This window comes from Convolutriloba macropyga, chromosome 1 (assembly GCF_964194025.1).
Source record: "Convolutriloba macropyga chromosome 1, txConMacr16.3, whole genome shotgun sequence".
In the NCBI taxonomy this organism is placed as follows: domain Eukaryota; kingdom Metazoa; phylum Xenacoelomorpha; order Acoela; family Convolutidae; genus Convolutriloba; species Convolutriloba macropyga.
Genome location: NC_134468.1, coordinates 60,428,534 through 60,446,112, shown reverse-complemented (window position 1 = coordinate 60,446,112; position 17,579 = coordinate 60,428,534). Strand labels below are relative to the sequence as shown.

Genomic DNA, 17,579 nt, shown 5'->3' with positions numbered 1-17,579 from the left:
CACAGTTATTAACTGTTCATATGCTATATTTTTGGCTCATTAAACTAGAATTAGTTCATGGGTTCATGTATAAACGCGTATTAGATTTTTTTCAGTTTCATTATGCTTTTTTTGGAAGTTGATCAGAATTTTTAATGTCTGAAAAGAAAACAGTTATTTTGAACCAATTAAATATGTCAGATATTCGCTACTACCTCAAAACACTGTGAAAAGATATAGATTGTTGTGATTGGCTGCCATCAGTCATAACTTGTTGTTTATTATCACTTCTTTGCTTCTAATCGAGATCAATCAACGTCACAGGTGATGAATTCAAATCCAGTAAGACATATTTAGAAGTGGCATTAATTCACGTCAATTGCGTAACTTGTAATACTCATTGAACTCATACGAGTAAGTGAGTAAGTTTACTTTTTAACTCCTGATTAAACAGTCATTTCTTGTGTTGGGAAAGATAGTCTAAATATAACTTTTTCTCTGATGTTTGTTTACTATTTAACTCATCAAAAATTCATATTTTCCCTGTTTCACTCAATCAGTTTGTGTTTACATGCTGTCTGCCGCTCCTACTCCTTCGCTCTTTCTCTCTCACCACTTTTCTCTTTATTCCACACTCCGCACAAGACCAATTCAGGTAAGCATAGTAGTACCATTGTACTTAACAGCACGCGTCGATTTTTATATAATTTACATTTGAAAGCACACTAAATTTTGAATGGATCCTCTAACGAAAGTGTAAAAACTCACATTAATGATCCATAATTTCTTCAGTTTTTTGGAAGAAAAAGCCGTAAAATTAAGGATCATTTTAATAGAAATAAAGGACACGTCTGACGGACGTTTGTTTTTGTCCATAAGTAGCATGCCTCATCAAAACTACCATTCTGTTGATGGTTTTTTTTAAAATTAACGTCCAAGTTTTCAGCACATTTCGTCAAACTGTTTTCGTCAAACTTTCTTATTTATTCACTTTAAAAATCGCACATTGTTTCCGATGATTCTGATGATTTCTGATCACTTCATGTAGTTGGGGAGGTAATAATCTTTTTTAAGCCAAATTAACAACTTTGGCCATTTTGGAAAATTTTTCATGTAAAGAATATATGAGTGCACCATTGAAAATCCCACAAGTTTATTAAAGTTTTAATAGAGGACAATTCTGTTTTCAGATTTTTTGAATTATTTAATTTTAAAATTCTAATGAAAGTTTGTTTGGCGTCCACTTTGTCAAATGAACTTTGTCAAATTTCAGATGAACTTTCTGCTAAAGTTATAATAAATGATTGCTCTGATATTTTTAAATTGGTTCTTTTTGAAAATTTCTCGAAATGGTTCATTTGGAGATAAATATGCAGGAAACCTTAGACTTTTTTTGATATTCCACTATCTCGCAACTCAACATTGAAACCAACTTGCAGGTTTTTTTGACAGTTGAACCATTTTTTTTCACCCAGTTTTCCTGGTATACTAACTTCATTTCATAGTATTGAAGACAAGTGACAATTTTGGATGGGCCAGGTATTTTTTTAAATGTCGTGTACCCACCAAATTGGCCAAAATTATAGATTTTGGAATTAAATCCAGATATTTGCATTTGCATAATAGCAAAGTAATTTAAACTTTTCAAAAAATTAAATTAAATTAAAAGAATTTACTTAAGTCTCGTAGTCTTCAACTTAAAAGTGTCATTAAAAAAATGAGCCGCCATTTTCAAAAGCGAAGCTTGTTTACAAAAAATTTAGGCAAACTGATTTTTTAACTCTTGGGGTACTGTTGCTCATGTTATCATGTTTTAGGTAATCTAGCCTCATCAATTAACACATTTTCTTTCAAGCATTCTGAAGTACGTTTTATCTGAGTGGTATCATGTACAGAATTTTTAACTTCATTGTTTAAGACAAGAAGAGACCAAAATTGCACAAATAAAAAAAGCATTTGTGAGTAAGACAAATTATAAATCGCCAAACTTTGTTTTAATAATTGTTGGCCAGAAATGTTGTTATCCTTCAACCTTGCATCTTCATATTTCCGAATGAAAGAGCAGTTTATCAATCTCTCAGAAGTACCTTCTATCAAAATAAGACCAATGAACCATCAATAAATTTAACGACTCGTTGTTACTCTGTTTTTAAATTGTCAATATTGATTGTTTTTTTTATAAAACTGCCGGTATATCAGTTCGATAAAAACTACTCTTGGAACTAACTGCAACGTGGAGTTGAATATGTTATTCGAAAGTGAGCAAGACTCAAATTTCAAAAATTTTTCGGAGCAACTCTGATTACAGTTTTCCTCGATAGAAAAAATAAGGAAATCACAACCCTCATTTTGATGTGATTTTAACAGATATTAAGACACATGCAATTTCAATTATTTTGCAACTTAAAGCAAATCCTCGCAAAGTAAAATTCAACAAGAGAAGCCAGTCAAAAAAGCATTTATTTTAAGCAAACATAGACAGTTTTTTGCAAAGTAAAAAGAAGCGACCAGTTTACGCGCTAGAAGTAGTAAGCAAACACAAGACTGTTTTGTTTGTCATCTAAGTTTTAGTTCATTGACAATGTTGCCAACTGACAAAATATCTAGTTTTGTCAGACTCAAGATCCTGGTGAAAAATGTTCTCAAGAATTGTCACCGCATATCAAGCAATCATCAAAAAATGTTGTTTATGGCAAAATTTGTCTCTCTGGAAAGAAATTAGCTTGGTTGATTTTGTCTTCAATTGTTTTATATTCTCTAATTTTGAACAGTTTAAGGGAAGCAATACAAAAAAGTTGATGTTTTCAAAACTTTTTTGCGCTCAAATAGTGACGGTTTTTGTATATAGATCAGCTCACCTAGATGGATTCTCTACTTTGACATTTCCATTCGTTTTGTGTTAATTGGCGAAATGAAGTTAGCGTCAAACAAGCATAAGTTGAGAGGACGGTTGACGTGTTTGCCAAGATACACTTCTGCTGCGTTCTTTTCCCAAATGATTACTTTTTCTGTTCATATTGTTGCAAAATTTCTAGATACAATCAATTTGAATAATTTTTGTTTTCTAATCCTTAATAAACCGGTGAATTTGATTTTGGCCAATATGTTGCAGTAATAAATAAATTCTACATATGAAGACTTACCTGTTTGTACCTGAAAAAATCCTGCAGAAATTGCAATTAGTGGAACTGCGAACAAAAACAAAATCTGGGTGATCAGCTGGCGGCCAATGGAAGCTAAATTTCTAAAGACATGTTAGAAGATCGAGAGAAAACACAATAATGTAGATTTTGCATAAAAAAGCTTGATATAGTTTGACAAGAATATATACATGTTCAACATAAACTTGTCTAGGAAGATGCAGCTTTGAGCAGCAACAAAGAAAAAAGAATGTCAAAGTTTGAGAGCTTATGACCAGTAGGTGCAATGGTTAGCACTCCAGGCTTGCAAAAAATGCTTGTTCGAGTCTAGAATTTGTTCATTTTTTGAGTAATCAAACCCGCGTTAAAGCCCCATTAGATCACTTGAAGCGTCAGAATTAATCAACAGAATGTAGAATTGGAAAAAAATTCGCTGTTTTTTTTTTAAAATGTGTTCTGGTGGTTTTGTATCAAAAACCACTTTTTTGTTCATTTCTTTTTCTTCTTCGATCAAATCAAATCATTTTTCAAATCAATAATGGAAGTAGGATGGGTTGATGGATTAGCCCTGGTAAGCAGAGAATTGATAAAATTAGGTTATCTTCTTCATAATAAAATCTTCCTCTTTCTATTTGTTCCCCTAAAATTCTTTTAGAAAATGTTTCCACACCTTTTTTTAATACTTTTCTCGTTTTTATTTCAATTTTTTTCGCTAGAAAATTTGTTTCCTTCATTTTTTTCTGCATGTGGAATATCACAGTTGTTTTATTGGGAGCGGCTTCTGGACAATGAAATATCTCAATTCCTTTTAAGACAGGAAGTAATGTTGAAAATCGCTTTAAGGTTTCAAAGAATAGTGTATTTCAATATTTTTTTTCTTTCAAAAAATTTATTGTTTGTTTAACTTTTCGATTCCCATATCCTATGCATTTTATCTAGTTTGGTTGAATGAAAAAATACAGAAATAAAAAGAACTAAAGTACAAGGAGTCATTAATGGGTACTAGAAAAAAAGAAAGCTCGAGAAAAGTAAAATATTTTTTTTTCACTTTTTCTCTTTTGAATGATTAGTTATAATATCGAAATCTTCTCTTTCTTTTGTTTTTAAACAAACTTGCATAACCGACCATGGTTGTATTTGATTGTATAGTTTCATGAAATTTTTTTTCTGGCATTTTTAGTAAAATAGTTTAATACTTAATATCCTCCTTAACACCCCCCCCCACCCAAAAATGTTTTCTTTTCTCGTTTTTCTTTCAATTTATTCAACAACTCCCCTTTTCTAATCTGCAATAAAGTTAGCAGTTGTTTTATAAAATTTCAGATCAGCCGCTAAAAGCCACGAATTGATGTTTAGCTTTTTTTTCTGTATGATGCGTGAGCAAAAAGTGAAAAACTGACTGAAGAAAAAAAAACGCGTCGCCTATTTATTCCCCCATTTTTGAAAAAAATGTTATAATCTCAATGAATTTTGATCTTTCAACTTCTATTATTTTCTTAGCAGAAAATTGGAAGACCTATAAAGTCTAGCAGAATGTTTTTTTTTATAGCGGCAGCATATTAAGGGTTGTTCCAAAAAATCTGTTACAGGTTTCATAAATTTATAAATTATTTTCCAAAACAATAACACTTTTCTACAACTCTGCTTCATTTTTAATAATTTTGGATCATTAACTGGTCATTTTATTAGTTTTTTTTGTTAATCTGATTTTTAAGTTTGATGAGCTGATTTGGCTAATCAATGCCTCTTTGAGTTGTAAGAAAGTTTATGGGTGTCTAGTGAGATTAACTATTCAATAATTTGTTTCAATGAAATCATTTCATAGGTCGTCCAGTTTTTTATTTTTTTTTGCCAGACAGTTTTACAAATTTGTCTACCTAAAAGGTTAAAGGTTGAATGTAACTATATTGTTTTGCTTACACGTCATCTATTTATTCATGCCACGAATCAATCGAAGTACATGTCAGCAGGCTTTTGCTACGAGAATACCTCACAAAGTTATAAAATTGTTCACAAGTAAGTCTTTTCCCCCACATTTTGTTCGTTTAGGCAGAAAAAAAAACTATTTTAAAAATGAAGAAATAGATTTAGAATAAAATAGTTCACAGTTCTCACAGGAAGTTTCGGCGTACAACGATGTGCCCTCCCAGGATGAGGTGCGCGACCCAAGCCAGCCCAGATCAGACTGACTTGGGAGACGATAAAAATTTCACACCTAATTTTTCTCTGCAATTTTAATGTTCAAATTTATGGTTGAGTGTGGGTTGTCGGAACATTATGTACAAACGCTTATTACCGGGCCTTCTTGTTAAGATTTAAAAACAAAGAAGACCAATTTCTTAAATTATTTTTGAATAATAAGACTCCAGTCGTTCATACATACAATGTCACAGCAGTTGCGACATTTAGCGATTCGTCTACTGCAAAAATAAAAATATGTATTCGCAATATTTTTTTCAAAAGCAAGATATGGTGCTTTCGTCTTGCATAAAGCTTAAATTTGTCGACAGAAACTTTCTGGTTTCCTTTAAAGGTTTCTATGAAAAGAATTTCAGTTAAAATAAACATCTCTTTTAAATGATTTCAAGTCGCAGTATTCAGTCGATTCAAAAGTTGGAATGCTTCGAAGAATGGTTGTCTTTGTTCATCAATAGGCTACAAAACATGCCAAAAATTGAAGTAATTTTAGTAAATGAGTCGAATTATACAAAAACAGCACATGGAAACTATTTATTTTGTGCAATGGCTCTGTATATAAGAACACCCTGACGCAATCTTTATGCCAAAATTTGCATGAAATAACAAATGGATAGTTTTTGTACTCAGTCAGTCATTTCATTAACGACTAGCGCCCTTACTGAATGGAACTTGAACTAAATTAACACAAGTTCAACAAAATGGATTATTTTGTTTGATATGGTTACAAAACTTGTCACCATTCTCCACATTTAATCAATTCATCAAGTTTTTGATAAATCTATATTACATATTTTTGTCCATTTTGCTAAAGTGGCACTAATCCATCATCAACGTTTGATGTAATTGCCACTAAAATGCGACAGCTGCATTTCAGATAATGAAACAATTGTTTTTAACTTAGCTATGCGAAATTTCACAAGCTAATCAATATACGAAAAATTTATTATCAAACATTATTAAAACAAGTTTGACGCTCCCGTTTCCCTAACTTAATAATCAAAATCTTAAAACTAAACAATATATAAGAATTGTCGGAATTTGAGTTTAAGCAGCCGGGGGAAGAAAATTTCAAAAATTAATAATTACTTAAAACTTTTTAAAAATAAGGAGTTTTCAGAAATTTACAAAAATTCACAAGAAGAACGCTCATTGTAGTTTTGCTTATCTTGATTTATTTTGCCAGCTCTATAAGATGGTTTTTTTGAGATGGCCTTGAAAAATTTTGAAAGTGTTGTAGCAATTTTAACTCATTTTTCATTTGAACTTTTAAAAAACTATAGCTTACATAAAACAAGAAACTTCCAATATAGGATATTTTTCTGAAATTTTTGCATGTGTTTTCCTCTTAAATATATATATATAAATATATATATATATATATATATATAATGTTTATTCAAATTGATAATGGACAAAAAATAAATCATAATGTAGTTTGATTATTCGTGAATTTTCGGCTGACTTTATTGTCTTCAAAACGTCTTTGAAGTCAAATTAATGGCTACTTAAAAGAATAATATTTACTTGCTTATTTACGGATTCTAAGAGACTTAGAGTGTGGAAGTCGAAATCCGGAAACTGTGGAATATTGCAATTTTAAAGTGCCTGCTCTAAAGGACAAATTTTCTCACGAAGTTCGGCCAATTTGTGGATTTTGTTGACAAAAAACTGAAGCAATTTCCAAACAATTCTTTAATAATCATATATCACATATTAATCCAACTTTACATATTTTAAAATATTTTTTGCGGAAAACGATGGGCGAAATTGAGCCAATGGTCTGTCCCAGTTTGGTTGGGGCGCTGATCTGTAATGTTTTTTCTATTTTTTATCGTGATTCATTTATTGCTGTTCGAAAAGCGTATACAAATTTTTCCGCCATCAATTGAATAGTATGTCTGTTGAAAAAGTTTTTCTTCAGGTTTTCAAAATTAAAAAACAAATCAACTTCAATGGCTGCAAAAGCAACAGAAAGAGTTGTTTTTGGGAACAAATATTCCAAAAACGATTAACCTTTGACTGTTGAAAGGTTTCATCAATTCTTTTCTTAATTCAGTTTGTTTTGGAAAATTTTTATTTTTAAGAAGTATTTTTCGGGTCTTCTTGATAAATAAATCATATTGCAGATAAGAGGTTAGCCAGATTATTAAAAAAAACTCAGATTAAGCGAGCATTCTTGTTGTCAAATAATGCACTCTTCCCACTTCCGACCTTGGTTGCACCCTTCGTCAGCTATTTTGTGACGCAATACCTACTAGTATACTTCAGCTGTAGTTAAATGGCTTGTGGAAGGTATGTGCCCTTATTATACACAAACAATTACGTCTGTAGATGCTGCTCTGTATTGATAGATTGTTAGATGGGTATATACATAGATGGATCTGTTTCTTATTTCCTTTCTCCGCTGACCAATTAGTCTCTGTTGTTTTCTTTAATTGTCCCTTCTGTTTAACTACCACTCACAGCTCCCCTTCCATCATATGCTAAACTGCCGCCCCAGTTTGTGGCGACTTTTGTCTGCTTCCTAACTACAACCTGGACAACCGACCAAATGCGGGGAAAGTGTGCGAGTGGGGGGGGGGGGGGGGGGCGTTTTGATGTTAGTAGTTAGGGTAGCAAAAGGAAGACTTCTTGAAATGACCCGAGGACATAACAAGCCAATATGGAAAATTGGTAGAGAGAGAAGGAATGGGAAGTTAGGATATCAGAAAGACAAGACAGATGAACAAGAAGTGAAGAGAGTGAAAGAGAGTATGAAAAAAGTGCAACTGGTGTGATGAAAATAGACAAAGAATTAAACCGAAGAGAACATTCAATTTAGTCCTCACTGTATATATGCCAATACGTCATTAAAAATAGTTGAGCATTTATAGTGGCGTGTTGTGGTACGAAGAATGGCAGTGTTGGTAGGTTGGTTGCAATTGTGTGGCTGCTCTCTCAATTTATTGAAAAGCGTTTGGTGAAGCTGATTAGCAAAATAAGATCCTAGCTTTGCTAGTTAACAATCATAACAAGATCCTAACAGCTCCTTTATTCCCTCTTTGTCTCTCATCCCCACCATTCATTCATTCACTCCCTGTCACCAGTTATTATCCTCTGATTAGTGTAACCAAACACAATTATTATTCATTCTCTTTATGTCTCTCTCTTTTCATTCCACTCGCATAATCACAGCTCATTCCAGCAGCTAAAAACCAGGATAGATACCATATAAACAAACTCACTCAAAAATCCTGTTAAGTACAAAACATCTTCCAGTACTGTATTTTACTCTCAATTCAATAATTTAAGACCACTTCTTGAATCAGTTTTATTTTCAATTATCTCTGACAAGTTGTGCAAACTTGCGTGAGATGAGTAAAACATCAAAAGGTAAATTTAATCACGTTTCTACGAGTGGCATGAAAAGAAATTTCGACCTTGCGTCAACTACCATCCATAGTGGAAAAATGTTTTTGCTGTTTTAAACTACTTTCATCTCAGTAATTGGTTTTTGCGTCAGCATAGCTTTATTAATTCGTTTTGCAATCATGTAAACCAGTGGAATTTGAGTGTATGGACGAATACGTAAGCGCTTCAGACTTTAGGTTAGAATGTATTTATATAATCAAAAATGACCCACTTCTCCATTAGCTTTTCCTCAATTAAAATTTTGCTTTGAAAAAAACACCGAAATATTAAAAATTCAAATGAGACCGTTGGTTTCATTCATAAAAATATGCACCTTTGATGCAAAGGTTGTGCGAGTAATTTAACCTGCAGCAAATCCATTCCGTTTTTGGTACTATCTTCAAAAACTTCATGAAATGATTTGTAAAAATTTTGGTAATTTTTCCTGTCTAGTTACCAAAATTTAGACAAATGTATGTTTTTTAAAGAAAATACCCTATCCAGACAGCAATACGTTCGCATTTACTTTGAGTGGCAATGTTTTAATTTTCTTAATCAAGCATGGCATTATAATGTTTTTGAGCATTCCTTTATTTCAATGAAAAGAAACTACAGTTGTATTGCCAATATCTTGTTGTTTACCAGGTTTATAATCTATCAGGTGTCTCAAAAAGCCATGGGAGTTTGTGCTCCGGTATGTTGTTTTTGTCAAAATTCAATTTTTTAGTGGTTTTTTGCAGTCTGTAAAGCAGTAACCAAGTCTCCAGGAGTAAATGTGGTACACATACGTTTCGCTAAAATATTGCACGTAGATTATTCAGATGGTTGTTTTAGGGTTCTTGAGATCCCGTAGACCCAAGTTAACCATACTTTATAGCCGTATCAAGAAACTTGATAAGAAACAAGAGACTTAATAAGAAACAAGAAAACTAGATTCGGCACCGTATAAGTCTTGAATGAAAACCGTACTAAGATTTTGCAAAGTTCACTATGGTCCGTAATACGGCCGTAATAAGTTTTCTAAGTTACCGTATTACGGCCGTATCAAGATCAATAAGGTCACTTTCAAAGGTTGTACCAAGTTTATTAAGGTGTCAGTAGTCTAATTGCAAGGCAGTTGTCGGAAAAATCTCCAGGCAAATTAACAACCGACCACTTGAGAGTTTTCCAGTATAATTTTTGTGGTTTCTTCCCTCCTCCTTTTTCACCTCGGGTTTGGGACCGGAAGTGGCGGAGTTACCATAAATTATGGTCTCCTTCAACTTAGACGCGTCTACTAGTGATAAATAACCGGTTCCGAACGTCAGAGGGCCAAAATAAACTCGACTTTGAGCTATTTTTGCAAAAACGAGGCTACATATTAGAGGGTCAGTACACCTAACAAAGGAAACATGAAAACAAAGAAAAAAGATAAAAAACCATTTTATGACCTAGATCCGTCGTGTTCAGAAGTGTACAAACTGGGTAGACTAACAATCACTGGTTGTTGGTTAACCAATTTGCTCTAATAGACCGAGAAAAAGTAGAAATTATTATCTACTATTTCAAAAAACGAAATTTCTTCAAAAATCGTAACATTTTTTGCAAATTATGAAAAAGTGACGGAGTTTTTACGTTAATTGCAGTTCAGATAATGGGTACAGTTAAGGGAACACCATAATAAGTCGAAAAAATGAAGTATATTACATTCAACGGACCTCTAAATTTAGAAGAATTTCGAGAGAAGAATTTTAAAAAAACATATAAAAGTCTTTTCCTTACTGGAGCCTTTTCTAACTCAATTTTGTTCTTTTTCGACTTAAACACGTCTACTAGTGATAATTAACCAGTTTGGAAAGCAATCATCCTTTAGTTTGAAAAGCAATCATGTGCCTTTGTCAACAAAAAACCAATTTTCTGTCAGAATATTACATCAATTAGATATATCGGAATTGGGTATTGTGCTCAGCTAGAGTAAGCTACATTAAAAAGTCTTTCATTTAGTAGTAACTTTAATTCAAGGTTTTGGAATAAATTTATCCGTTCCAAGGCCATTAGATTTCATTTCACATTTTTGACGGTATTCAAAATTATCCAATTACTCAGGCCTTTCAAAAGGTTTGGGTCTTTGTTTGGTCATATTTTTTAGGAGTTTTGGAGACTTAAACCCTATACCAGAACTAAAAAGAAATGACATTCATGAAGTAAATGTTATATTTAAAATCTACTTTAGGATGTCAACAATCGCGTGGTCACCTAATATTTTAACTTGATGGAATGTTTTAAGATAGCTGGGAATACTTTGAACTTTGAGAGATATGTATCAAAAAAACAATACCTAAGAAGATTTCCAAAGCCTGGCCTGGCCTTATCAGGGAAGCATGAAGTTTTGTATTATCGAACCGTTTTGAGTTAAAGCTTTATGACCATCGAGTATATTTTCAGAACAATTTTTAGTTTGAATGCAACACCTTAGATATCATACAAAAGTTAATGTGGCCTTAAACGGCACCGTACTAAGTCATGTAGTTTTTCGGTGGTGAGAAAAGTTAAAATCAATGCCAAAAAATTAAATTGACGTCCTTGAAATAAGGGTTTCATTATATATCGTTTTTAAGAAGTCAAACTATAGAAATTGGCAATTATGTCATTTTTCTACGTTGCCGTAGAACACTTATTACGGCCTTAAACGGCACCGTACAAAATATAGTAAGTTTTCTACGGCACCGTATAACTCTGAGTATGTTTTCAAAGTTTCCTCTAAGGTGGGCAATCTGGGTATTTGTTTTGTCGTCGTTGCTGAGGATGTTTGCCAGGTAGACGGCTCATACCCTTAAATCACTGTTTTTGTTTTGCTGTCTTGCAGCTTTTTGTGATTTTACTGTGTTTTGTCTGTGATATTTGTGAATGACCTGTGCTTTAGACTCAATTATTTTTCGTTTACTAATCTTTACTCCGATGAATGTCTGTTAAAATGTTCTATAGAATCGATACTTTTTAATGAAACTCAATGTTTTGTCTGTTCATGCTCCATTTGAATAGCAGGATACAGAAATGATAACAAAAAAATTTATTGTTCTTGGGTTTTATTGCTTTGGTTGTCTGAATTTCTTTTTGCTTTGCTTTATCCTAAAATTGAGAGGACGCTGGAATCTGGGAGTTTTTTCAGCATCAGAGTCTGTTACCAATGGACTTTCTAATTTGAAAGACGAATAAATTAATTCAATTTAGTGAGCGAAAAACCTTTCAAAAGGACTCCTAATGCCTTTTCTGGCCATTTTTGGGTACTTACCGTCATATAAGAGAATGGAGAATATTTTTTTTTGTATTATGCAAAGGAAATTTGAGCGTTATGTAAATAACGCAATTAATAGGTAATAGAGTCATTTCTTCAAGTGATATCTGATATCTTAAAATCTAATGGACACCTGACAATGACCTGTAATTATATGCCCATGCGGTCACACAAAGATTTTTTTTCGCGAAAGCATAATTGTGAGCAAATTTGGTTACGGACAATCTGATGAAAGTGGTTCGGATCACGAACTTTGACCTAAATTTTTTTGTTTACTTTAATTTTTCCTTATTTTCATTTTTCTGACCCTCAAAAATCTGTTCAAATTACTGGTAAGTAAGAGTGTACACATACTAACGAGGAAAAATACTAAAGGATGGGCTAAAAATGGCATCGTAACGATGAAATGCACTGCATGCAATTTTCTCGGTTCTCTTTTCACCGTGATTAGATTTTGTTCCAGTCACTAATTCTGTGATAGTCACATACGCTCGATTGAAAATCAGATACTTTTTGAAACGCTCATTATTTAACAAAAAGTGCTTATTATGAATTCGAAAAATGCTTTAGATTATTTAAAAAGCTAGAGTGAAAGATAGCGAACTTGTTCAGTTTTAATCACGACTGAGTGATTTTGTGAAAAAAGTGAGCAAAATCCGTTTTTGTATTTTTGACATTTGTTCAGTCTTTGTTTTTGTGATGGTACGTTTGAAAAGAAGAGTGGATGGGCTTTGCGAACGTGTGAATGTGTGAATAAGCTTTGTAGTTCTATGCGTTGCCATTCCTGTGGAAGATGATCATCTCTTATTAATGAATGAGTGGACACACAATGTAGTACGGATAGAAAAAGAGGAAAGACAATGGATTGCGTCAACACAATAAGTGTGCCGTGATAAAAGTGTCCCAATTAATGGCAAATCTGTTCCTCATTTTTTCTTACCTGTTCTCAATTCACAACACTCACTCGCATAATAGTTCGCCTTCTGCAACTACATTGCCACTATTATTCTTTAATCGCTTTTTGTCATCACATTTTGACCTCAATAGTTGCCTATTTTGTTAATTTTTATCTTATGAGTGCACCCGTGAAACGTAAGTTTAATTAGCATTGCACAATGTTTCAATTTTTGACATTTGCCTTTGCAAAGCTCCGACGTTTAGTTGTCTAAATTTCAGAATTTAGTTTCAAAATTTGTGTATTTTTAGTATCAATTCCGAAAGAAAGAGACTTTTTAAAAAAAACTCAAAATATATATTTTTTAAACTCAAGTCAATTAGTTTTCGAAATAAATGACATTTAAGTTTGTTATTAGTTCAATTTTCAACTGATTTATTCAATTATTGCTAATATCCTATTTTCATTAGGCAGAAAATGCTGATCATGCGTTTTATGAAAGTTCTGGCAGTACTGTTATCTGATCTTAGATAATGAGAGCTTTGGGATTAATGCCTTAACACACGAACGTTTCAGAAACTTTTTGATGCAATTTTCTTTTTCCCTAATGGAGATATAACAAACAATTATTCACGAACGCACTAACGGGAACAGAAAGATAATATCCATAATAGTTATGGTATTTTTAAATCAGTAACTTTTGTTTTCTATTCAATTCATACAATTTTTATCCCGTAATTTGATCTGCTAATGGAGTTTCACATTAAAATAATCAGCAAACACATCGACAAATTCATACTACCAAAGTAGTAATAGCCTAATTTTTTTGAAAAACGTATCTCAAAAGTTAAATCTATTTACAAACAAAAATTGGTATTCAATAAGTCTTTGGTCGATGTTGGTCGATCTGTGCAAGTCCCTTCTTGTCATTTATATTTTACATTCAATTCTATAAATGGTCAATTCTATACAAGACGGTCTGCTTCATTGCGAGCGTCTACCGGTACCAAAAACAACCAGTTACAAAGAATTTGGTTGGTAATTCAACCGTATTTTGACGCCCAATGTGGAAAGTACTGAAATTTCATGTAGGTAGTTTCCACACGGCAATTAAAAAGACTAAAATAGAATAAACTTCCAAAGAAATGAGTGTAGTCATTTTATACCACAAACTTTGAATTTTTTTAAAGTGAAGGGTAAACGAAATGAAGCGAAGTGTACCGTTAGAGAAGACACTTCCATCAACATCGATTACTAAAATGAGTAATGATATTGCAATTAAGTGAAATATAATTACGGAAATTTTGCAGAATGTGCTTCCACAAACAGTATTTTGCGACGGAAAGCAGATTCCACTTTTCAACTTTCAGAAATGTCCATATAAGGCACCGCACCTACAATGTATTAAGACAGGAATAGAGAAATCTGGATTCAAAAGTGATTAAAATTAATCAAATATTGATTACCGTAGACGCTCCTAATGATGTTTCCGAAATAAGTATCCGGAATAGGTTGACTGACCTACACTACAAAACCCAACGTGGCATGTTTCAATTGCGATAAGTCATTGAGATAACAAAAAATCAGAAAAAGTGGGCAAAAGCCCAAAAACTTACCTTTTTTTCAATGGAATACATAGAGATAATGTCATAGAACCTAAAAACAATCAAATAAAGCAATAGAGTGTTTTGTGGGTTTATTTTTTAATTAGAGGGCCAATAGGACCTGTCATTTCGAAGAAGAAGCATTTAGACTACATTTCGAAGAACATAAAATATGTGCTAATGTGTTTTAAAATTACATAGTAACCAGGTCATACAAACCATAAGCGATCAAACGGAAGCATCATGTTTGTTTGTTTACGCTTCATTAAAAAACTTAGCGGAACTAGCATTAAAAAGATTAAACGCTACGAAGAAAAAATCAACAAATATGGAAAAAGATCAACATATCAGAAAATCAACCAATATGGACAAAAATCAAACGTTAACGAATATGCTACGTAGACAGATCAAACACCAATAGCTGCCAAATGTTTAAACAAATACAGTTTTCAACTGCTCGCTATGGTGGTGTAATTTGTACTACGCTGTTTTCACTACTACACTTTGAATTCTTGCTTACAAAACAAAGTCGAAAAATGTGTGAACAGATATTTTGTGTGAACAAAATTTAGAGCACAAAACAATCCAATTCCTATAAAAAAAATGGCAGGACAAGTCCATATTAAAAACCCAAAACAAGTGGAAAATTTGAGGCTCTTCGACGCGTTAAGCTGATAAATGGACCAACGCGAGCAAAACAGGCAAACGAATTTTGATATAATTCGAGAAAATTTAAAATTATGGCTTTATGTATTGTTTTTTGTTTAATTGTCATATTTCAGTATTGAATGACAATATTAATAAAAACAAGTTACAAATTTACAAAAGAGTGAACAAAAACCAGCATCCAAGAAAAATCTAGCTTGACAAATAAGAGAAATGCAAAAGTAGGCAAAAATGACAAAAACTGTAGAAAAATATAAGTTTTCGAAAAATGTCTAATTTTGCTGCAAAAACTCAAGAGATTTTTTTGATAACTTAAAAGCGAAACTAAATAAACGAAGCATATAAAATATTGGCAAAAATTGCAACAATCATGCCGCTACTTTGTCTGACACCGCCTAAACTTTCTATTCTAGTATTTTGTTGCCACTATTTATAGAAACAATTAACTATAACGTAGCAGAGATCTGGTTGGAGACAGCAGAACACAGTGGCACAAACGATTAAAAAACGGCCTAAACATTTCCAAAAGGAGCAGAAATTATCGAAGATTCCTAAATCCTGGCAGACAAAGATTTAAAAATACAGCTTTTGTATTGCCAGAAAGTAACCATAAGCCTACGTACATGCTTTTAAAATGTTTAATTGAACTCTAAGTGACCTAATAACCAAAATTTTTTGAGAAGAGCGACATTCGAGCGACATTAAGAAGAACGCATGACCTGTACGTGTATTCCAAAAAAAACAGATTTCAAAAAGAATGTTGCAAATTTTTGCAAAAAGCGTCTGATATTTGCGCTTAACGTCATTTTAAGACCACTACAGCGAAGACTCGAAAACAATGTAGGGCTCAACAACATTTTATTTTTGAACTCGAGCGTTGCCACCAAAAATGAATTGAGAAACGGTACTTTTCCAAAGTGAAAAAGAGTTACACCTCCTTTCATAGGTATAAGAATAATGAAAATTTTATTCAATTAAATCAAAATTAACTCAATCTACTAAACATGAACATGGCATCAAAGTTTTTTTGTGTTAACAAGAAAATTAATTTTATGGTCATTTACCAATAACCATTTTTTACATAGCTGATGTTTTGCAGTCAATACTGCTGCTATTTAGTCAATGTTTTACAGTCGGATATCTAAACAAATTTATTTTATTTGGCTCGACATGAATTCTGATAAACATCACAAAAGTACGCAAATTTAAAATCCTGCTTGTCTCTATATTAAGTTGCCCAAAATTCAAATCTGCGTATTTATGACCTTCATACTGATACCGGTTGGTATATCTGTAAAAACATTTTTTTCAAACTTTTCAGTTTCTATTTTACTTCAACCTGTATGCGAAAGCTAGATATTGTGAACTTTTTTATTCTGGTTTATGATACGTTTCTTTATTCAATGCAATGAAAACTCCATTGTCAACACTTGAATCGAAAAACTTGTTGCGTTCTCATTTAAATTAGTCACTTTACTTTTTCCAAAACTGAGCCAAACAATTGCATGTAAAAAACCTAATCTAAGCTGATAACCTCAAAACTATTCTGAAACTAAATTACCAAGAATTTGAGGCCCAATGTATCCAAAACTATTAAAACTAGTTGCAACTAATGGTGTTGATTCTATTCTTGCTTCAATCCCATTCAGAATCACTGCTTTCAACTAAAATTATTTAACGAAAAAGAAAGAATTTATAGAAAGAGTTTTTCGTTTTGACTACTTTCTGTATTAGAAAAGCAAATTTGTTCCTCAATATATCGGTAATGAAACGGTTTTTGTCAATTGAAACTTTACGCTCTACGCTGATATTCGTAAATATGGTTTCTACTTTTTTTCGATCTCACGAACAGAAATCATATATGTGTGTGTTTGTTTTTAACACCGACTTAAAGACACACAGACCCTCCCACACACACAAACACACACGCAGGACAATTGTTTATTTTTTAAAAAAGGGTAAACTAATGCAGACGCGTCGAAAAATCAAGGAAACCAAAGATTGCAAAGTCAAAATATTTTTAGTTTTCTTCACACTAACATAGTCATATCAGTTTTATAAAACACAAATAAACTTTTTTAAAAATAATTTTCCTTAAAGCGACCATAAAATGTAGATAAAAACTTAACAAAGGTGCTGGACAGAAACTGGTATGACCAGAAAGTCCCATACGAAAAGATGTTTTGTCCAGACTTTCGTGCACTCAGCAGACTTTCATGCGCTTATGTTCTAACCCTTACGAAGCGTAACAAAGTCACCCAGGTTGAGGTGCCAGACAGAATCTGGTGAATCGAGACCCTCCCAGACAGAAACATCTTATGACCACAGTTTCGTGCACTCACCAGAATTTTGTGTGAGCCTTCAAAATTTAGCTTCTGAAAATCAAAAATGGTTGGGAGAAAGTAGTCTTCTTCAACATAATAATTATTATG

At 32.6% G+C, this 17,579-nt stretch overlaps 1 protein-coding gene across 2 annotated transcripts in view; it reads left to right on the top strand.

The window, feature by feature from the left end:
- Positions 1 to 436: 436 nt before the first annotated feature.
- The window catches only part of LOC142341107 (voltage-dependent calcium channel type A subunit alpha-1-like), a 294,273-nt gene continuing 277,130 nt past the window's right edge, over positions 437 to 17,579 (top strand). Inside the window, exon 1 of one of the 2 annotated variants that reach the window (XM_075391999.1) lies at positions 437 to 634. The gene's annotated coding sequence lies outside the window, so the exon portion shown is untranslated. Of the gene's footprint in view, positions 635 to 12,881; positions 13,075 to 17,579 lie in introns of those variants that run through there. The other variant, XM_075392008.1, reaches the window with a different exon arrangement.